Genomic DNA, 23,534 nt, shown 5'->3' with positions numbered 1-23,534 from the left:
CCTGGAGGCAGCGGTTCCGTCAGCGGCCACTAGAGGGTGCTCCTCGCCTGCTGATGAAACCCACTGAGCTGCACTTTGTATGAAAGGAAGATGGGTTTCCTCTTCCGGGTCAGCGGCGGCAGGGACAGCACAAGCAGCGGTGGTGACATCACTTCCTGCCTCTCATGGTGTGTCCAGCCTGCTGCTGGAGGAAGGAGCCCTGTCTGGTGGGCAGTTACCTTCATCTACAGACCCCAGATCTTCCCTTGCCCCCCCTCAGACCCCAGATCTGCCCTTGCCCCCCCTCAGACCCGCCCCCCCCCTCAGACTCCTGATCTGCCCCCAGGAGGAGGAGAGAGCCTTGACAGGTTTCTGCTCAGGTAGGAGAGCTGCTAACTCACTTACCTGCAATTTATGAAGATCCCCCCCCCACACTCCCCCGGCATTCATGGTGACGTCAGGAGAGCTCAGCTCCTCCTGCCGATGAGCCTGAGTGAGGAGCAGAGGAGGAGAGGCCTGTCCAAGGGTGCAGAGGAGGTGAGGCCTGTCCAGGGGAGCAGTGTCTCTCTTCGGTGCCTGTGCATAGCTCCATGAGGCTCCGGGCGGAGTCAGAGGTGCTGTATGGGGGAATGAACTCTGGGCTCCTCTGTCCTTAATATGAATCCTTCACCGGGAGGTCTGTCCAGCGGTGCAGAGGAGGAGAGGCCTGTCCAGGGGCAGAGGAGGTGAGGCCTGTCCAGGGGTGCAGAGGAGGTAAGGCCTGTTCTGTCCAGGGGGGTGCAGCCTAGGTGAGACCTGTTTGGGTGGTACAGAGAAGTTGAGACCTGTGGAGAAGGGGTGAGGGGCAAAGGAGGTGAGACCTGTGGAGAGGGGGGAGGGGCAGAGGAGGTGAGACCTGTCCTGTCGGGGGGAGGTTAGAAGAGGTGAAGCCTGTCCAGGGGAGGCACAAAGAAGGTGAGGCCTGTCCAGCAGGTGCAGAGGAGGGGAGGACTGTCCATGGGATGTAGAGGGGGTGAAGCCTGTTTGGAGGTAGCTGCAGAGGAGGCGAGACCTGTCGCGGGATGCAGAGGAAGCAAGGCCTGTCCAGGGGGCTCAGAGGAGGTGAGTGAGGCCTGTTTAGGGGGGTGTAGAGGAGATGAGGCCTGTCCAGGGGTGCAGAGTGGGAGAGGCCTGTTCAGGAGACTGTAGAGGAGGTGAGGCCTGTCCTGTGTTTGGGTGGTTCAAAGGAGGTGGGGCCACTCCAGGAGGGATGCAGTGGAGATGAGGCCTGTTCGTCCAGGCGGGGTGGTCGAGAGCTGAGTTTAAGTTTGTTAATTGTTGTCCCAAGAGATTTGTGGAATGAGTGTAAGTTGCTTGTAAACTGGCCAATTGAAGAGCCACAGAGTGAAGTGCCTCAAAATATTTTATTATATAGTACAAGAGATTAATGCAGAGTTACAGACAATATTGCAAAGGCAAAGACCGGGTAAAAGAGGGCGCATCTTTTAGCGTTGCATCCAGAGGTTAGTTCACATATCCAGCAAAATGTGAGGGGCTGCAGACTAACATTCCGGAAGAGATATTGTTTTACGCAAAGTTCTGTAGTGAGAATTTTGTTACTAAGCAGAAAAATATCAAAGAAAAAATAATGAGCACTCAGACAAAAATGTTCTAAACGGGTGACGAAAGTGGTTCTCACGGATTGTATTCTCGTTTTGATTCTAGGTTTGTTGCTGGTGTGAATTTGGATATGCACGGCGTTGGTGTGCAGAGTAATGATGTTCAGTATGTGCAAGGAGGAAATGTTGTTCCTCTGGGTCAGGGCCGGACTGGGAACCCAAACCAGGCCTGACAATTTTGCCGGACCAGCCCCCTGCCTCTTTTATTGCTGGGGGTGATATAGCAGCACCAGAGCAAAACCAGCCCCCAGTAACAAATACGCTTCCCAGCACTGAAGAATCAGCCCCCACTCTTCCAGCCCCCCGGGGAAACACCCGAAGCCCGTTACGGCCAGTCCGGCTCTGCTCAGGGTGTAGGTTTTACTGACAGTGGCAATTTAAATACTTCAAACACTAATAGTGTGCAGAATAAGACACGCTCCTTGCGATGTTTGCAGGACCTGGGAAACTGGAACATGAATCAGATGGCCAGAATGGGATGTCACAGTCAATGGTCCCAGCCCAACTTGCCTCTGTGCTGAGCCTGCAGAATCAAAGGCAGATATATTGGAACATGCCTCCAGTCCAGATGATCCCACAGCCCAGTGCAGAATAGAATGCCAAATTCTCAACAAATTCAGTATTTCAACAAAATCCTTCAGTGATTAATAAGGATTTTCCACAACTTCCTCCTACACTAGGAGTTTCTACTGGACTGAATCAGACACAATGACGGTGCCTGAGATGGGAGAAGGATTGCGTGCTTGGTGCAGTCCTAGAGGTCACTGAAAGGAATACGATGCACAGCAGTCCTGGCAGCAACTGCCGAAAGATCATTCCCCCATTCCACAGCACGAGCAATCCACATTCTACAGCACGAGTCCAGAACATTCGTGCTGACCACTCGCTTATCCCAACACATCCCCCTCCCTTCATTTAAACAAAAGATATAAACAACCCCCACCCAATACTTAGCAGAACAAAATGCAAAGCAATTTTAAAAACAACCTAAATAAAGGAAAAACAAAATGATCATCCAATATGTAACAAAATCACGATATTTGATAGGAGTGGTTCTAGTTCTTAAAGAACCTCGACAAAGAACAACATTGTCATTTGATGCAGAAACACTAGAACTGATAGTCTTGGTAGGAAGAATCGAATCACGGGAGATTACACCAAATTTATCTTTTACAAATTCAACCTTTGACTTGGCAACAATGGAAAAGAGAGATTTGTTCCAAATTTTCCCATTCTCCAACACAACAACATGATCTTTTACCTCCTTGACACGGACAGGGGCAGAAAATCGAGAATGACCCTTGCGCACAAGGATAGGTTTCTTGATTCTTACCCAGTCACCCTGACACACAGGAGACACTCTGATGCTATCATGTGCGTATTTAGCTTGAGCTGCAGCCCTGACATCAGCCACTTTCTGAATTTTATCTACATCAACCTCCTTCCTTAACATCCAATCCTTATTGAGGGTAGAACCAGCTACTCTTCCTCTGATCAAAGTAAAAGGTGACATACCTGTACTAGCATGAGGAGTAACCCTCACAGCCCACAGCATGTCAGTAATTACTTGTTTCCAGTGAAGACCATTAATGGAAGCTAGTTGCAATTGGTCTTTAATCACACGGTTCAGGCGTTCAACAAAACCATTGCTAGAAGGATGATAAAGAGAAGTGAGAATATGTTTAATTCCATGCACTTAAAAGAAATCTTGCATTTCTGCAGAAACCAACTGAGTACCATTGCCAGATACTAATTCCTCAGGAAATCCTTCACGAAGAAAAATATCCTTGAAAAAATTAATTACCGTGGCAGAATTGATTCCTTCCACAAATCTAACTTCTGGCCATTTCGACATGTAATCAATTAAAACTAACGCATATTTAGAAGTACCACCTAAATCATTGAATGGACCAGCCACATCAAACGCTAATTTATTCCAAGGTGATTCTTTCACTGAAATGGGTTTGATGGCAGAAGGACAAGTAACCTGGGTTTTGTCACTCAAAACACAAGGTCCACAATCTCGAACACAATGTTCAATGGCCCTATCAACACCCGGCCACCAAAAATCTTCATGTACTCTCTGTTTCATAGCACGAATGCCCAAATGACCAACATGAGCTAGATCCAAAACTGCTTTACACATTGATTTTGGAACAACCAATAAACCACCCCTGCGCAAACTTCCATCTACTAAGGATAATTCATCACCAATTCTTTTGAAAGGAACTAACTCAGAAGGAAGAACCTTATCATCCGGCCAACCCTGAGTTAAAAAAACAATTACTCTACACAAATCAACATCCTCAGAAACTGCAAGTTTCCAATCCGCTTCCGATAAAGCAGCACGAGTATTAAGTACAGTACTAACAGCACACACATCTCCAACTGCTCACACTCCGGTTCCAAAATATCATGGGAAGAGGTAACCTAGATAAACAATCGGCTACACAATTCTCCACACCGGGTACGTACTCTAACCGGTAATTAAACTCACCAAGTCTGTACTGCCATTTGGCAATGCGAGGTGTGGCTCTACCCCCACCCTTAGTTGTAAAGAGATCCACCAAGGGTGTGTGATCAGTTTTGAGAACGAAGTGATTACCCCACAAGAAATTCCTAAAGTATTGCACATCCCACCATAAAGCCAAAGCTTCCTTTTCGATTGTGGAATAAGTCCCCTCAGCACCTCAGAGTGTTCTGGAAGCGAAAGCAATAATCTCTTCCCTATTGTCAGACCTCTTCTGCATCAAAACAGCACCGAGACCCACATTACTGGCATCAGTGATAACCATACATTGGTCCCTAATGTTGAACAATTTCAGTGGGCGTGCCAGCACAATCGCTTCTTTCAAAGAATTAAAATCTTTGGCACACTGTTCAGACCAAATATACTTCACATTTTTTTTAAAGAAGATTACGCAAGCATACAGTTCTATCAGAGAAATTTGAAACAACCTTTGCATAATATTTGACCAGCCCCAAGAAAGAGCGTAGCTGGTCCTTGTTTTGGGGTTCAGGTGCATTTGGATGGCATCAAGAAGTTTCATTTTAGGTTCCACCCCCTTAGCTGAAATGTGATGTCCCAGATAATCTACACCATCCCTAAGAAATTAGCATTTATCCCTTCTTAGAGTTAAACCACTAGACTTCACAATATCTAAAACAGTCTTGACTCTGACATTATGTTCTTGTACAGTCTTGCCGTATATAAGAATGTCGTCCTGAAAGAACACGACTCCTACAGTGTCCCTAAATAAATTACCCATGAGACGTTGAAACACTGCAGAAGCCGACGCCAAGCCGAACGACATTCGTAAATAACGGAACGCACCTTCAGGAGTCACAAATGACGTGAGGTGCCTTGAATCTTTGCACAACTCAATTTGATGATATGCCGAAGATATGTCAAGAGACAAAAAATATCTGGCACCTTCCAAGGTAGACAATATTTCATTGATGTAAGGGCAAAGGTTGTCGATTTATCCATATGCAAGAATTCGAATCGCGCAAATCCACACACATCCTAAGCGATTTATCAGCCTTGCGCGCCAAGACTATGGGAGAAAGCATCTCAGAACCTTCAATTGGTTCAAACACTCCCAAAGCACACAATCTCTCAAGTTCCAGTTTCAACTCGCCACGCATACTTAGTGGTACCGTGCGCACTTTGTGGGCAATTGCCCTAGCACCCTCCTTCAAAACAATGCGATGTTGAAATCCCTTAAGTTTGCCAAGTTTATCACTGAAGACATCAGGATAACTGTGGATCCAATCATTCCCAACTGATGAACTGGCACTGACAGAATGTACCTACCCAACGTCAGGAAGATTAGCATAATACTGTTTAGCTTCCCGTCTAGATAAAACCATATCTGCATGATTAGGATCAAGGATGATTCCGAGCTCACCTTGTTCATGCCATCCTAATAAGTACAAAAAACAAAACAAGAAAGGCCAATACTGATGCTCTATTTAATGCCTTATTCTAACAACCAAAAGAAGTCGCCTGATCAAAAAATGGGAAAAGCTTTTTAATCGCTATTTTATTTTACAAAATGAATTTTAAACGTGCATATATTTAAACTTTCAACATATATTTGTCAAAAAGCAGAACATTTTATATACAAAGAGAAGAATTAAATAGAGGACACAGAACAGGGCAAAAGAGTCAACCATACAGTTCCAAACTCAATCGTATCACAGTCATACTACATACATTCATGCATTCATTCAACAATACTTAACCTAAATAGAGTAAGAAATAAACAAATGGGTTAAGTATTCGGTCTGCTTCATACATAAAAGAAATTTTGCAATAATTTGTAGAATACACTCATTAATTTTGATGTAAGTCTAATGAATTACACAAATTGGACAAACGTGTAAATAATAACAACTAGTGCGGCAACAGATCAGCACTAGAGCAATACACAAAGAGCAGACGCTGGACGTAAGGAGGCCTATGCGTTTCGAATCCCTACGAGTTGGGAGGGATTCTCATCAGGGCCAGATCGCTCTAGAAAAAACAAGAAGGGAAAACCTCTGTATTCAGTTTGTCTTTGGGAAAACAAGAAACACTACCAAGCACTACAACACCCAGAGTCCTGTGCTTACCAAAACAGTAGTTATCCAGTAAGAGAGGTTGAAGAACAGTTGTCACCTGTTGACACAAATCAAAAAAGAAAAGAAAAGAAGAAAAAATCGAAAAAAACTGTGTAAGCTTCTGCTTGTTTGGGATGCCATATCGAAGAATGGGTGATATAAAGTGAAGGGCTATTACCTTTAAGTTGCGTGATGGAGTGTCCTGTTGAGCGGGTTTTTTTTGCAGGAAAAGGCGGTTCGCCTACAAAAGAATGCTCTTAATTAGTGAAGGACCTATGTTTGAAGCAAACAACTGTTTCAAAGGAGGGAAAGGCTTCTTACCGGAAAATCGGCCGACCACGTTGAAAACTTTCGGTTCAGCTTCGTTTAAGCATTTTTGGGGCAGTTTTCTAATCACCTGGCTGGAAGAAGAGGGGGGCAGCGGATTAATGCTTGCATTACCGTGAAAGCTAAAAGGTCAGGCACCAGAAACTGAATTCGCTGCGGCTTACCGGCAAGGGAAGTCCTAATCTTCTCTATCGGGTCCTGCAGGCGTTCCGCTCGGCACTGCTTCCTCGCGCTTGCGTGGAGCATGTCCATTGGGACACCATTTCAATATTTAAGCAGAACACTGCTATTCTGCGCGTGCGCACTGATTGCTAGTAGTTACGAGGTAGCATAGTTTATTCGAAAATATTTTTGCACGCATGCATCCTGGGGGCCACCTATTGTATATATTACGTGGTCTATTCTAGGGGGGAACAATGGGGGAAAGTGATTTTGGAATGTGGATGGAAAAAATGTGCAAATCGGCAACCTGGGAAAATGTTGAATTGCACAGGTAAGCTCACAAGAAGAACTATCACTGGGGTTCTACAGCTTATAAATTTCAGACAATTCATTAAGTCCTCTAACTGCTGTATCGAACTTAACGATTAGGTATGCTTCCCGTTTGGAAAGTTTTTGATGTAAATCCCCACCACGTGGGTCCTTTTCCACACGGGAGACGACGGTCCATTTAAGATCATTTAGGCGATGTTTACACCGTATCCACTGGTTGACCAAGGGGGCAGTTTCAACTTCGTTTTTTATTCTAGATTTGTGTTGGGCGATTCTCTGGCGGATTTCTTGGTTGGTCTTTCCTATGTATAGGAGTCTACAGGGGCATACAATACCATATACCACGAACTTTGATTTACAATTACTAAAAGTTTCATGTTTCCATGAGATGCAACGATGTTGGAATAATGATCCTTCTATGGTTAGATCGCAACAAAGGCACGTGCCACATTTATGATGGCCAACTATGGGTGCCAATCCCATCATTTGTCTTAAAGATGGTTGCTCATCTTTTTTCATCACGGCTCTTACTACATGATTGGCTACACTGTTCTCCTTTTTAAATGCGAACAAGGGAAGCTCCTGTAAACTCTCGTCCAAGTTTTTTATTAGATGCCAATTTTGTCCGATGATTTTTTTAAGGTTATTGGCATTAGGACAATAGGGGGTTACACAGACCTGCCGATTGAGTTTGGTCTTAGTTTTTCGCTCCAGGAGACTGTCTCTTGGTATCCATCTTACCCGCTTCATTGCGTTGCGGACCAGTTTTTTTGAGTAACCGCGATCACACAATTTAGACGCCAGGTTTTCTGCGTGAAATTTGTAGTCCTCATTGGAAGAGCAGTTTCTACGAATACGTAGAAATTGGCAAAATGGCAAGTTTTCCTTCAGGCTCCTCGGGTGATTACTTGAGAAAAGTAGTGCCTTATTGCGATCTGTGGGCTTGGTAAATAATGATGTTGCCAATTTACCCTCTGATGGAAATACTTCCACGTCCAGAAACGAGATTTTGTTTGCTGAATGTGATATACTGAATTGTATGTCTATTGTTCTTGTGTTAAGCCAGTTGAAGAAAGATGTTAAATTTTCTTCACCGCCAGTCCAAATCATGAAGATGTCGTCTATGAAGCGCCACCAAGTGGCTACGTGATCACTAAAGGGGTTGTTGTTGTGGACATAAGTAAGCATGAGCGCAAAATCCGCTCCGATCGCGGATTTTGCGGATTTTCGGTAAATTCGCGGTCCGCGAACTCTCGCGAATTTACCGAAAATCCGCAATCCGCGAGCGGCGGATTCTGCAGTCAAAAGTTCAAAGCCTAATTTACGATGGCGCCGGCAAGCTGCCAGCGCCATCCTCAAATAGTTACTTAATTAGCTTCAACAGGAAGCTCTAATAGATAAGATACAGCAGGGGCTCGAGCGCCTGCTTTATTTTATCAGTTGGAGCTTCCTGTTGAAGCTAATTAAGTAACTTTTTCAGGATGGCGCTGGCAGCTTGCCGGCGCCATCGTAAATTATTTAAGATGGGGGAAAACGGTGGTGTCTTCTTGAATAAATATGAAGGGCAGGGTTCATTCTGGCACGACGGTCCTGGCACAAAAAATAAACCTCAACAGGAAACACTTGCAGATATCAATAAAGCATGTGCCCTAGTTGAAGCTTAAATTCAGTGACTCATTCATCAGCCCAAAATCAATCGTGAGCGTTGTGGAGGCTGGGCAGGTGTGCCTTCTTCCCAAATATACCATCGAAAATCCGCTGTGATGCTGTTATGACAATAGCAATGTTCTCACAATAGCATTTTTCTTTTTCTTAGAGGCTGTTATCTAAAAGACACAATTTATATTTTCTGGAGATGGATGGCCGCCTGCTGTTTTATTTTTAAGCCGAGCCTTTTATTTTTTTTCTCCAGCTGTAAGTGTTTTGTGTTATGACAGCCCAGAACAAAATGAACCCTCAATGCTTGCAAGGTATCTTGTGGTAATCTCAAATTCATGAGAATTTACATAGAAATTGTTTACGGTTTGTCGCCTCTTAGATTTATAACTCCCCACGCATTTCAATTGTATTGCACACACCGATGCATGCCTGGAGGCAGTGTTTTCCACGCAGAATGTAGTAAAATGCAGTGTATCGGTCTGTTAGCCCTACACAGGAAAAAGCATGTCCATGATTATTGAACATCTTTGAGGATTCTTCTCTTTGGTTTACAAAGACACGATAAAGATTGTGACTTTATTCAGAGATTTTGCTTAGAATTATTTCAGCTAAGAGCTGTTTTTGATGTGAAAACCTGTTACAAATGGGCGTCGATGTGCCCTATTCAAGTACGTATCAAGCTGTTTTCTTTCAAGAGCCATTGGTGCAAATTTCATTTTACTAGTAATAAATATGTGCACTGTATCTTTTTGTTGTCACATTGGAGTTTCAGACATAGAATGCACAGCTAGTGATGGCTTCTGAGTTGATTATAGTTACCCATAGGAGCTGGATATTAATGTATGAGAAGTCTGTTGGTTTCATGTAATATTTTTATGTAATCAGAACACTCCACAGCGCCGTACCTAAAAATATACATGTTGCGACTGGATCCAGTAGAAACCAATTGCAACTGGCCGCAATGTTAGAGAGACAAGGGGTAGATTCCGCCGACTTTTAGGGTTGAGCACAGTAAGAGTTACAAGAGAAGAAACAACCTCTTGCTCCCAAAAGAGCCAGTTCGAGAGTAGCGCATTTGCATCTTTGACTTTCACGAGCGCAATCCCCGTGCTGTTCCTGTGACCAGGAGCTTCTGTCTCTTAATCTGCTGCTCTGATCGGTCTCTGACCTTTTATACACACAAGAGGCATGTGCACTCGCATGGAAGCGCCGTCCGTTTGGCCCCGCCCACACACTCGAGGAAGCCCCGCCCCCAAATCCGCCGATCCGCAAAATCCGCGGATTTTGCGGATCCACGATCCGTGAATCCGCAAATTCGTGAATCGTGGATCCGCAAAATCCGCCCATGCTTAGACATAAGTGTCTTCATAGAGTGACATGAAGAGTACCGCCAGCTCCGGGGCAAAAGGGCACCCCATCGCGACCCCTTTTACTTGGAGGTAGAATTCGTTTCTGAAGCTAAAGTAGTTCTTTTTTAAAGCAAAGGTTGCTAGATCTACTAGGAATTTTGTTGGTACCTGGACTGGTCTAGGTCTTAGATCCAAGAAGCGTTCCAGTACTGCCAAAGCTTCGTCTTGAGGAATTTGCGTATAAAATTGGATGACATCTAGGGTTACTAACAAGTCATTGTCACTGTTGAATTGAACGTCTTCCAACTTATTAATAAAATCGGTCGTGTCTTGTAAATATGAAGAAACAAAATCCATGAATTGTTTTAAGAAACAGTCAACATACTTGGCTATTGGCTCTAGTAATGAATCACATCCTGCCACAATTGGCCTGCCAGGTGGCTTAGTTTGGTGTTTATGGACCTTGGGTAGCCACTTGGTGGCGCTTCATAGACGACATCTTCATGATTTGGACTGGCGGTGAAGAAAATTTAACATCTTTCTTCAACTGGCTTAACACAAGAACACTAGACATACAATTCAGTATATCACATTCAGCAACCAAAATCTCGTTTCTGGACGTGGAAATATTTCCACCAGAGGGTAAATTGGCAACATCATTATTTACCAAGCCCACAGATCGCAATAAGGCACTACTTTTCTCAAGTAATCACCCGAGGAGCCTGAAGGTAAACTTGCCATTTGGCCAATTTCTACGTATTCGTAGAAACTGCTCTTCCAATGAGGACTACAAATTTCACGCAGAAAACCTGGCGTCTAAATTGTGTGATCGCGGTTACCCAAAAAAACTGATCCGCAACGCAATGAAGCGGGTAAGATGGATACCAAGAGAAAGTCTCCTGGAGCGAAAAACTAGGACCAAACTCAATCGGCAGGTCTGTGTAACCACCTATTGTCCTAATGCCAATAACCTTAAAAAAATCATCGGACAAAATTGGCATCTAATAAAAAACTTGGACGAGAGTTTACAGGAGCTTCCCTTGTTCGCAATTAAAAAGGAAAACAGTGTAGCCAATCATGTAGTAAGAGCCGTGATGAAAAAAGATGAGCAACCATCTTTAAGACAAATGATGGGATTGGCACCCATAGTTGGCCATCATAAATGTGGCACGTGCCTTTGTTGCGATCTAACCATAGAAGGATCATTATTCCAACATAATGGCATCTCATGGAAACATGAAACTTTTAGTAATTGTAAATCAAAGTTCGTGGTATATGGTATTGTATACCCCTGTGGACTCCTATATATAGGAAAGACCAACCAAGAAATCCGCCAGAGAATCGCCCAACACAAATCCAGAATAAAAAACGAAGTTGAAACTGCCCCCTTGGTCAACCAGTGGATACGGTGTAAACATCGCCTAAATGATCTTAAATGGATCGTCATCTCCCATGTGGAAAAGGACCCACGTGGTGGGGATCTAGATCAAAAACTTTCCAAACGGGAAGCATACCTAATCGTTAAGTTCGATACAGCAGTTAGAGGACTTAATGAATTGTCTGAAATGTATAAGCTGTAGAACCCCAGTGATAGTTCTTCTTGTGAGCTTACCTGTGCAATTCAACATTTTCCCAGTTTGCCGATTTGCAAATTTTTTCCATCCACATTCCAAAATCACTTTCCCCAATTGTTCTCCCCTAGAATAGACCACGTAATATATACAATAGGTGGCCCCCAGGATGCATGCGCGCAACATTTTTTTCGAATAAACTATGCTACCTCGTAACTACTAGCAATCAGTGCGCACGTGCAGAATAGCAGTGTTCTGCTTAAATATTGAAATGGTGTCCCAATGGACATGCTCCACGCATGCGCGAGGAAGCAGTGCCGAGCGGAACGCCTGCAGGACCCGATAGAGAAGATAAGGACTTCCCTTGCCGGTAAGCCTCAGCGAATTCAGTTTCTGGTGCCTGAACTTTTAGCTTTCACGGTAATGCAAGCATTAATCCGCTGCCCTCCTCTTCTTCCAGCCAGGCGATTAGAAAACTGCCCCAAAAATGCTTAAACGAAGCTGAACCGAAAGTTTTCAACGCGGTCGGCCGATTTTCCGGTAAGAAGCCTTCCCCTCCTTTGAAACAGTTGTTTGCTTCAAACATAGGTCCTTCACTAATTAAGAGCATTCTTTTGTAGGCGAACCGCCTTTTCCTGCAAAAAAAACCAGCTCAAAAGGAAACTCAATCGCGCAACTTAAAGGTAATAGCCCTTCACTTTATATCACCCATTCTTCGATATGGCATCCCAAACAAACAGAAGCTTTCACAGTTTTTTTTTATTTTTTCTTCTTTTCTTTTCTTTTTTGATTTGTGTCAACAGGTGACAACTGTTCTTCAACCTCTCTTACTGGATAACTACTGTTTTGGTAAGCACAGGACTCTGGGTGTTGTAGTGCTTGGTAGTGTTTCTTGTTTTCCCAAAGACAAACTGAATACAGAGGTTTTCCCTTCTTGTTTTTTCTAGAGCGATCTGGCCCTGATGAGAATCCCTCCCAACTCGTAGGGATTCGAAACGCGTAGGCCTCCTTCTGTCCAGCGTCTGCTCTTTGTGTATTGCTCTAGTGCTGATCTGTTGCCGCACTAGTTGTTATTATTTACACGTTTGTCCAATTTGTGTAATTCATTAGACTTACATCAAAATTAATGAGTGTATTCTACAAATTATTGCGAAATTTCTTTTATGTATGCAGCAGACCGAATACTTAACCCATTTGTTTATTTCTTACTCTATTTAGGTTTAGTATTGTTGAATGAATGCATGAATGTATGTAGTATGACTGTGATACGATTGAGTTTGGAACTGTATGGTTGACTCTTTTGCCCTGTTCTGTGTCCTCTATTTAATTCTTCTCTTTGTATATAAAATGTTCTGCTTTTTGACAAATATATGTTGAAAGTTTAAATATATGTATGGTCAAAATTCATTTTGTAAAATAAAATAGCGATTAAAAAGCTTTTCCCATTTTTTGATCAGGCGACTTCTTTTGGTTGTTAGAATAAGGCATTAAATAGAGTATCAGTATTGGCCTTTCTTGTTTTGTTTTTTGATTATGTGGGCTTAGCCTTACTGATTAGAGCCAACCCTGGTTGTTTTGGATCCTAATAAGTTGGCACCCTCTTTAACAACATATACTGTACATGACGTACCATTGCCCTTGTACTCCAATTTACCTTTGAATTTGCATAAGACCTCTACTCTTTTACCCCCACAAACAAACATTTTAATGGATGATTGCGTCAAAGCAATTCCACCTAAAGTGTCAAAATCCTTGACATTAACCAAGGTAAAAGGAGAACCAGAATCTGCAAGAAATTTGGTGTTAATATCATTCAGACTGATAAGACACACGGGAGATTTCCTTCTCTGAGGCTCATCAACAGACGCTATCTCCACAACACCCTCAAACTCCATAGACGAGGTAGATAACATCAATAATTCATAACAAGTGTCATCATCATTATACTCCACATTGTGATCCTCTATGTTTTTTACGTGTGTGACGGTCCCTTCTGTGCCAAATTTGCTTTGCATTTACGTGCCAGATGCCCTTTCTTTCCGCACTTGAAACAAGATTGGTTTATGGCGAAGCAGAACTTAAAATTTCCCAGGTGAGATCTACTACCACAACGATAACATGACAGTCTTGACCATCGCTTCTTGTTCTGGTGACTGACGTAGAAGAAGTTCGAGGAATGTCCGTGTTGACAGCTTTGGATGATTTTGCAGAAGACTTGGTACTGACCAGATTAACTTCATTTGGTGAAGAAGATGATGCAGGTGCACTCAGCTCTTTCATACAAAACTGAGAATGTTCAACAGACTTAGCTAAAGTCAGAGCAGTTTCAAAATCCGGATCATCAGCAGACAAAAGTCTATCTCGAACTTTCTTGTCACAAGTACGTTCAATGAGCTGATCTCGAATAATTTCATCCCTAAATTCTCTGTAGTTGTAGTTTACAGCTAAAATTCTCAAAGCCGCAACAAAATCCTCAATAGATTCACCAGGCATCTGTGCACGTTGTAAAAATGTATGCCATTCCAGCACAATATTGCGTTTGGGACTGAATCTTTTATCAAGTGTTTTTATGAGTGAAGCGTACTCATCAATGACTTGAGAATCACCATCATCACCTGTGCTTGCACTTATCCTTACCTCCTCAAGAGGCAAGGTCTCCAAAATGGACCTACCTTCAACACCCAAATTATACACTAGTAACGCTTTCTTCTTTTTGGAAGTGAAAGTATCGCCGTCAATTGCTTCTATGTAAGCTTCAAATGTAGCCTTCCACTGTTTACATAACATGGGAGGAGGACCAGGTGATTGTAAAAATGTGCGTGGGTGAGTTGCTGCCCCAAAAATGAAAAGTAATTAACTACAACAGTGACAATGTCTTCCACAAAAATGTTAAAGTGTTTGCGTGTTTGCCTTGAACACGCTATTGATTCGATGTAAAAATGCCTTTCATAAACCTCATGAAAGAAAAAAACTGTCTCTCTTTATTTATTCAACAATACAGTTCATGGTGAGCAAATGTCCAATACGTTTTGCACACCAAAATGACAACACGATGTAAATGCGTGTACAACCTGTAAAGATCGTCTCTTTAAAACAAGCCTTCAGAGCGAATGCATCGCACCGGGGATTGACGATCAGAAACCATGGCAACAAGTGTAAACGTCAGCACGTCAGCACGTTCAAACGCAAGCTTCAGGGAACGCTCGCGCAGCAGTGTAGAAGGCAACGAGAGACGTTAAGGGCTCGCGCATCAGGCTAAACAGGAAACACAATAATAAAAAAAAAAAGAACTCCTCACCAAGAAAAATCCATCTGAAGAACCCACAGCATAAGTATGCCAGTGGCAGTCGGCACACAGCGGCTAGCGTCAGCCCTGGAGAGGTTTCCAAGCTTCACTCGACGCAGCAGTTGCTTCGAAGTGGATTAATCTGACCACGACGTTCAGCAACACCTCTGGGAAACAGCTGACACCGGACCGTCCTGTCGCCAATGAAAGGAAGACGACGCTCGGTGAGTTGTAGGAGCTTCCTCTATTACATCCGATGCACAGCAGTCCCGGCAGCAACTGCCGACAGATCATTCCCCCATTCCACAGCACGAGCAATCCACATTCTACAGCACGAGTCCAGAACACTCGTGCTGACCACTCGTGAGTATCCCAACAGTCACCCAGAGTGGCTCTTTTGTAGAAGAAGTAAATGGGAATTCAGCATCTCTTTTAATCAATAAATGTGCCTCCTGTTCCACAGTCAGACTGACGGGAGCTCCCAACCCACCCCTCTTGGGAAAGGAGTCCAAGTTGTAGGCATTTCTAATAAACAACTAGTAAGCTGTCAGCAAATGTTCCCGTACAAATTGGGTCAATGATGAATGGCCAGAAACGTATACTGTGATTAAGATCCAGTTATTATGTTAGGGAATTACCTTGTAAAATGACTTGTGGCTTTTTGGGGAAGAGACACAATTAATTATTCATTTTTTAGGTGTGGTTTATTAAATTATATTTTGTTGTGCCATGTTTTCATGAACATTCATTGTTTGCTGTCATTTTTACCTCATCGTGAACCATGTCAATAATGTGTTCTCTCTGTCTAAAAACTTAAGAACTTTTCCTTGATTCCTAACTGAGCAGATTCTATATCAGTTTGCTATTTGATATTATAAAAAAAAGGTTTTCTTATATCTTAGCACACATTTGTGTGTGTGGTCTGTCTATTGACTTTACAGCTAGATTTATTTCTGATTCTGGCTGTTCATATACTTTAGAGATTCCCTTTATGTGATTCTCCTGCAAATATTATGATAATTATTTCTCTGACTGAGGAACCATGTTTATGCCTTCAGTAATTATTTGAAACCTTTAATATAGCTTTGAAGCTTGTTGCAGCTCCAAATGCAAGGGCCTTTACAAAGGGAGCGGTCCTTTAAGGGGCTGTACTGCCTTTTATGGCTGACTATAAGGTCATTACACTGTTTGCCCCATGAGGGCAGAATGTGTTAATTAATAAAACAACGGTGTCCCAGACACCGAGGGGGTTGAAACACCTCCAGTACTCCGAAACCTTTGTTTCAAAGCTGTTGCTGTGAAACTTGAACAGTTATCAGCCGCATGCGGGACCACGCTGGTTAATTGTTGAACATTCACAGCAATAGCTGTTTAAAGGAGGCTGAAGTCAGACTCTGGCTCTCCGTGGGCTCGGTTGTTTTGTAAATGCAGGACGGTTATTTGTAAAATGTGATGAAGTGGGATTGTCGTCTGATGCAAAATGATTTCTTTACTTTCTTTCAAGGTATTCTGGGATGACAGGCAGTGCAGCGTGGCTGCCACCCTTGGGGGAACAAAACAAACAATTGTCAGGTAAGGATTCCTATAACTCTATGTTTCCTTTTCCCCTGTTTCTTCTTTCTCTCTTCCCTTTCTTGATCTCTGTTTTGTTTTTGTCTCTTCAGCTTCAACATTTGACTCTCTCTGTGCACTATTCTTCTTGTTATCAAACTTCTGATAATAATCTGATGGAGCCACATTCCACTCTTGGAACATGTTGGGGGGGTGCACTGCAGATCCAGTTCCTTTTTAGGTCAGTTTAGCCCAGCATATCCTTTACCCTTATCACATTTGTCTCCTCCTCTACACCACGTGATGGTGGTTCACCCTGATTAGAGGTGCCACGCTGTTGCGCTGCTACTGCGTTTAGAAAGTGACTGTGATTTTAAAATGTTATTGAATCATTGTGTGCGTTCTAATGGGGGGAATGTTTTAAAAACTATTATAATTGCTTACTTGTGTGGGGTTACTGCATTTTTTCCAGGCACTCTTCTGCTTTTTTCTTCACTTCGGGGATGGAGGTGGGGGGCTTGTGGGGCTCTTTTGCTCCTTCCCCGGTCCACCACGGCTCGCCAATTGTATGGAGAGAAGTGAGTGTTTCACTCTTGCTGCTCTACTCCACTTCCTGTCTCATATCGATGGGCAGCGCTTTAGTTGCTCCTGACTGGCCCAGCTATTTAATCAGGACGCGCAGTGAACGCACGCAGCAGGCGCACCAAAGGCACGCCTGTCTGTGTTAGTCTGTGTTAGTCTCTGCCAAGTTTATGCCTTGTGCCAGGGACGCTGGCCTTTTTATTGTAGACCCTGGTAAGCCCCTTGTTTACCCGAGAGGACAGCTCTTGGAGCTTCAAGAGAGAAGGATAGAAGGATGTGCACTGCAGGTCGATGAACTGTGAGCATTGGGCTATATGAGTGTGTTAACTGTAAGACAGTCATTCCATTGGGGGTAGCTAAAAAACCCAAGGGGAAACGTGTCAGCCCTACCCTTACCCATGAAACAGTCCTTTTCAGGGTATCTCCTGATCTCTGATTAAACATAGGGCAGAATTTAATGATTGTGTCTCCTCCCGTAGGCCTGATTGGGTATTTATTACTGAAACCTGGGCTAGAGAATGCTCAGAGCCTGACCTGGAGGAGGCCATCCTTTCAGGGTATGCTCTGTCCAAACTTGATAGGGGGGTTTGGGAGTACTTTATAAAGACACCTTCTTGTGCTTCTCTGAAGCCCTCACCACTCCCTCAGATCCCTATCAGGCCCTATATTTCTCCTTGAAGATCCTACCCACTGATAGTTTTGTGGGAGTGGTCAGCTACCGGCCTCCCGGACCCAGAGGAATGTTTAATCAGGACTTCAGCAATCGGATTGAGCCTTATTTGGCTAGATCCACTGTCACTCTTTTGGGTGATTTTAACTTCTATTTGGAGAAAACTCTGTGCTCTGAAACGCAGGTATTCCTGGAAACTATGGACTCCTGTGGACTCCATTCCTCAGCTGGTGAGGAGCCCCTCTCATACGGCGGGACACATTCTGGATGGGATCTTCTCTAATGATCCGAGGATAGAGGTGAAGGATCCCATCCCACTCTCTTGGTCTGATCATTCCATTTTTTCTGCAAATTGCAGAATCTCACCCTGGTCCCTATTTTACGAACAGGGTGGAGATGAAGAGAAACCTTAGCCGCATAAATAAGAAGGGTCTTCTAATTAAGCTTCACAATTATTGCTGTCTCCCCCACCTGGATGTTAACTCAATCTATGATGATTTTTATAACTGGCTCTTGGCGGCTCTGGACTCTCTTGCCTCTCTTAAGGAGCATTATGTGGCCTGAAAACGCCCTTCAGTGCCCTGGTTCACCGAAAGGTTGAGAAACCTTAGGCAGGAATGGTGACAGCAGGAAAGAATATGGTGCCGTGAGCGTATCCCAGCCGAAAGGGACCTGCATAAACTCAGATTGAAGGAATATAGGCTAGCTATTAATGAGGAAAAGGTCATCTACTATCCCAAGATGACGGAATCCATCAAATCCCAGAGGGAACTCTTCACTGTGATTAATTCCCTCTTAGCCCCCTCGGCCTCTGCCAACACCGAGGTCTCCCAGGAGCTATGTGATAAAAAAGCATGCTTTTATACTGACAAAATCAAGAACATATATTCCTCCCTGGAGATATCCAATGTCGTAGGGTCAAAGGCCGATCGTCCTTTGGATTCTCTGGTAGCTCCTCCAAAGGATTGCCGCTTGAGCGCCTTTCCCCCTATACTTCAAGAAGACGCGGATGTTAAGGGGAATTAGATCTGGCTCCCCTATGGAGCCCTGTCCCCTGAAGATCCTGAAACTAGGAATGGAGGCTATTGTTCCTCCTTTGACCGTAGTTCTTAATGCCATTATTACTTCTGGCCAGTATCCCACTGCCTGGATGACGGCCGTGGTTAAACCTCTCTGGATCCGGCGGAACTAAAGAACTACAGTTCAATTTCCTGTTGCCCGTCCCAGCTAAAATCTTGGAGAAACACCTGAACCTCTATCTTAGCACCTATCTGGAGGATCATCACTTGCTCGATGGCTCGCAACATGGGTTCAGAAGTGAGCACAGTACCGAGACGGCATTAACCGTTGTTTTTAACAACTTTCGACAACAGGTCGACACAGGTCCAACCACCTTACTGACCCTTCTGTACCTAACGGCAGCCTTCGATACCATCTCTCCCCTTAGATTGGCTGGGAGGCTCAATTGAGTTTAAAGCCCTCTGTTTGGTGCACAAGGCCTTTTATAATATGGGATCTGAAGACATTAAAAACAGTTTCGGAGATATGTCCCTGGTAAGCAGTTAAGATCTTGCAGCAAGAATATGGTGACTGTGCCTAGATTCAGGAAATCTAGATGGGGGGGGGGTCCTTTTCGCTGGCTGCGGCCAATTTGTTGAACTCCCTTCCTCTTTCAATTTCGATTCTGGAAACTCATTCCTCAATCCGTAAGGCCTTGAAGACCTGGCTCTTTACCAATACGAATCTGTACACCCTGTATCTATGGACACCCCTGATCATGATCCCTATCCGCAGCGCCTTGATGCCCCTGGGCTAAGTTGACAGAATTTGTAGTATGGTCATTTCCTCAAAGGATTTGAATGAACACCACGTGGCAATATTTTTTGGGGTGTGTGCAGGACGCTCAGGCCACATGGGTGTCTGGGGCTGACGTGTGAAGGTGTCGGGAGGAGATCCAATGAAGTCTTTAAGTCACTTTCCATTTTTTTCGTCTTTCCCAGGAATAAGGCAGCAAGTTCTTCGCAGTTAGGCTGCTGATTAGACCCAGAAGGCAGGTTGGGGCTGCCTGTTAGATTGCAATTTAACAAGTTCAAACAGTTATTTAGGTCGATTCCTGGCATTGTTTAGTTATTTCCTAAAGACGTTTGCTTTTGAGCTATGTATGTGTTTGTTGTAAATGATTCTTAGAGATCTCACTTGCTGGAGGTGTTCAAGCGAGGAGTAGAATCTTAGATTGCATCTTTCAGCGTTTAGACTACCATTGTACCAAGGCTCGGAGTCTTTGGTGGGCACTCTTTTTGGTTGGAGGGGTGCCATAGAGTCTAGAATGTTTGTCATTGAATTAGTGTAATGATCAGTAAGGTCCTAGACATCTGACTTGTCTTCGGGATGTGGAAGGATATCATTGCTGATAGATGTTAGTTCATTCAGGTTTATGTTTCGAGGGTTCCTTTTCCAGGGTCTGTTTTTTTTATGTCAACCTTTTTTGAGGACAGTGATTCAGTGATGAGCAAAGAGATACAGTGGTGGTCTGTCCAATCACATGGAATGATAGATTCAAGTTGAATGGAATTAGCTTTAGAGATAATTAGATACAAGGTCGCTCTCAGTTTGTGGGTAGGACTTTCGCATATTTGGATCAAGTTTAGGTCAGCTAGGAAGGTTTTTAGGCTAATCACTGATTAGTCATTTGGGTCATTCCAGTAGAGGTTGAAGTCACCAAGGAAGATTTGGGCGCAGTATACACCGGAGTTGGTTGTGATGATTTCCATAATTTGTTCAATGGATGCGAGGTTATCTCCTGGAGGGTGGTAAAATGCATGTAGTTTGTATCGAGGCTTATCTGTACTCAGGATATCGATGCCTAGATATTCACACGAGATGGGAGTATCGTTTTGTGCTTGCTTCACAGAGAGATTATTGCAGTGAGTACAGGGTTTACCTCCACCAGGTCTGTTTGGGCGATCTAATCTGATGATGTCATAGCTGGGCGGTGCTAGAATGTTGAGCGTTGGTGTGGAGGAGTCATTTAGACAAGTTTCAGTCAGGACTATATGGTTAAGATCATAAGTAAGGAAAAGGTCAGCAATATCCACTGCGTGTTAAGATGCCGATCTGCAATTGAGTAGCGTACATTTCAGGTGGGGTATGGCGACAGCGGAGGCAGCCTGAGTGATGGGAATTTGCTTGAAGTTGGAATTGTTAACTAGTCTGTGATTGGGCCTTGGATCTCTATGTGGATTCGACTGAAGGAGGAGGGAGTAAATATTGTTGTCCGATTGAGAATCTTTGATCCTGATGGGTCGGGTGAGGGCGTTGGGGTAGGGAATTGTCTTTCAGGTCAAATGAGGAGACGTTGCGATTGCTGAGATCCCATTGGATGTGCGGGGTGACATCCGTCTAACGTGATTGGTATTGGATTGCTAAAGGGAGTGTCTATTGTTACCCATTGGCCTGGTAGGACACCAACAATTAGCGAGCTCGGAGGTTAAAGCAGGTAATCTGGCGCGGTGCATAAGATAGGGAAAAAACACCAGATCCCCACGTTTGTGGCCATCAGACCACTAATGCTATATATACAAATCCTCTGCACATGTTGAAAAGTAAGTCCATAAAGTTACATTAAATCTCACAATGATGCTTGTCTTTATATTTTCAGATGTCTTTCATTCAAGATCTTTAAGCCTTCTTAGCCAACACGTGCTTTGTCGATGTTACATGGGATTACCATGCGACTTCTTTAGGGCTGAGGTCAGTTTCAAGTAGTCTCTTAGTTCCGGTGATAATTCCAACCCCGAAGGGGATCCTATAAGTACTGCTCCTGGAGAGGTAGATCAATTAGTCTCTTGCCCAGACAGCTAAATATGCTTCCAAATATAAGGGAGTTTATTTTAGAAGAGTTGCCCCATCCACCAATATTTAGGTGGAACCCTTCAGATCTCCAGGCCGTGGCGTGTTTTCCGTGCAAATCAGCAGTCTGAACACGTGTTGGCTAAGAAGGATTACAGATCTTGAATTCAAGACATCTTTAAAGGACTTTTAGAGCTTTTTACCGATTCTTCTTTTTATAAACTTTAGAAATGTTTAATCTGAACCTTTTAACAATGTTTTTACGATTGAGTAGAAGGACATTCCATAGTTTTTAGTACATCATCAGGTCGGTTGAGGAGTGTGTGTTATGAGTCGTAATGTACCCCAATATAGGCCTCGGTAGTCACCTACATTTTTCCTGCCATTGTACCACATAACAGCTTTTGGTATTGAACTTTTACCTAGTTAGGTGCTGCATAAATGTTGTCCTAGAAATCTAGCCTCATTTATTATGCATTCTCAGAATCACAGCAGGATTACCATCTTATGCATTATAACTATGTATAAGGGTCATCCCTTTCGTCATCCTTGGCCAACATGACACAGCAAGGTAGAACCCCTGAGGGTATCCTTAGGGTATATGAACACCATATCTTTGCTGGGGCGGGCAGAGGAGAAAGACTTCCATGCTGATACCCTGACGCGAAACACTGAGGTACCTGCACGCAGACACTCCATCACGCAGTGGTCTGACATCACTCGCGCGGTGTCCATCTCGAGACCAAGACGGGATCCTTCATTCTCTCACACCAGGTAACAGGGTTGATTTAATCTTAGGGGGATTCTTGGCTGTACACATACATGCATGCTAGGTTCATTTAAGCACATCTAATTAGCGTCTGCATCGTAGGAGTACACATTATTACTGTTATGTATTTATAAGCTTACATATATTCATTGTGTTAGCACTATGGTAGGAATCTACCATCCATTTACTCTGTTGGTGCTTATAATCGTTTATATCTGTTTCTGTCTTATGGTTGTTTCAGCACACATATTTTAAACTGGAATGATGCTGGTTCATTAAATGCTTACTGAAAACGTCCCCACCGTTTATTCTGTGTATCTCTCTGAGTTAAAGTGAGTTTGAGTGACTGACCGAAAAGTACTGTACTGTTTCCACGATTCCTGATGGGACAGAGTTGTCATGTTCGATAGTTGCCAGAAACTATTCTCTCCTTGGTAAGAGGAGTTCATAGTGGCACTGTGAGGTAGCTGGTATACAGGCGAAAATACCCGGCGGGGGTGTCTGGAATCAGTCTGGACACCAATCCCGCAGTTTATGTTGTCTAAACGTGCAGATCCTATGTAGATTTATAGTAACTATACAACAGCGTACGTTAGTCAGAGATATCAACCTGGACCAAGGTGGGCTGCAGATGAAATATGGGGACTGTATCAACCTAGAAAAAAATATATATCAGCAATCACGTCCAATACCAGCTCTTTGATGCCGTCTTTAGTAACAAATCTGTAGTGAATAGAAAATATGCAGCCCTGACCATGCATGGGGCCTGCTGGAGGAGCCCTTCTCAGTTGTTATTTCTCTCACCGTTGATGAGTATTTCATGAAGAGTCTGGATTCCTTTCTCTTTCAGGTGCTTTAGATTGTGCTGAAAAACTGAACCTGCAGACCATTTATAGATGCTAATAATAATAATAGTGTTACTTCTGTAGCGCACACAGATCCATCGAACAGAGGCGTCCCGGCGCTGAGCAGCAGTCAGGTGAACAGGTGACAGCTGGCCTAGCCGAAGAGCCACGTCTTCAGGTGCCTGCGAGAGCCGGATTCAGAGCTGAGTATGCGAAGATGTAAAGGAAGTGCATTCCATAGCATAGCTGTCCTGACTGAGAAGGCCCTTCCTCCCTTTCTGGGCTTGGAAAACCGGGGATGCACAGGAGGTGCTTGGAGTTAGACCTAAGTGTGTGTGCCGA

General features: G+C 43.8%; 1 long non-coding RNA gene across 1 annotated transcript; it reads left to right on the top strand.

Moving 5' to 3' along the window:
* The first annotated feature begins 256 nt into the window (after positions 1-256).
* On the top strand, positions 257-16,690 carry LOC144806582 (uncharacterized). The gene is made up of 3 exons (XR_013605838.1): positions 257-359; positions 16,431-16,498; positions 16,591-16,690. It is a non-coding gene; the product is annotated as an uncharacterized LOC144806582 (long non-coding RNA).
* The last annotated feature ends 6,844 nt before the right edge of the window (positions 16,691-23,534 follow it).

This window comes from Lissotriton helveticus (genome assembly GCF_964261635.1).
Source record: "Lissotriton helveticus chromosome 1_1 unlocalized genomic scaffold, aLisHel1.1 SUPER_1_unloc_9, whole genome shotgun sequence".
NCBI classification, from domain to species: Eukaryota; Metazoa; Chordata; class Amphibia; order Caudata; family Salamandridae; genus Lissotriton; species Lissotriton helveticus.
This window is presented reverse-complemented; position numbering and strand designations above follow the sequence as displayed.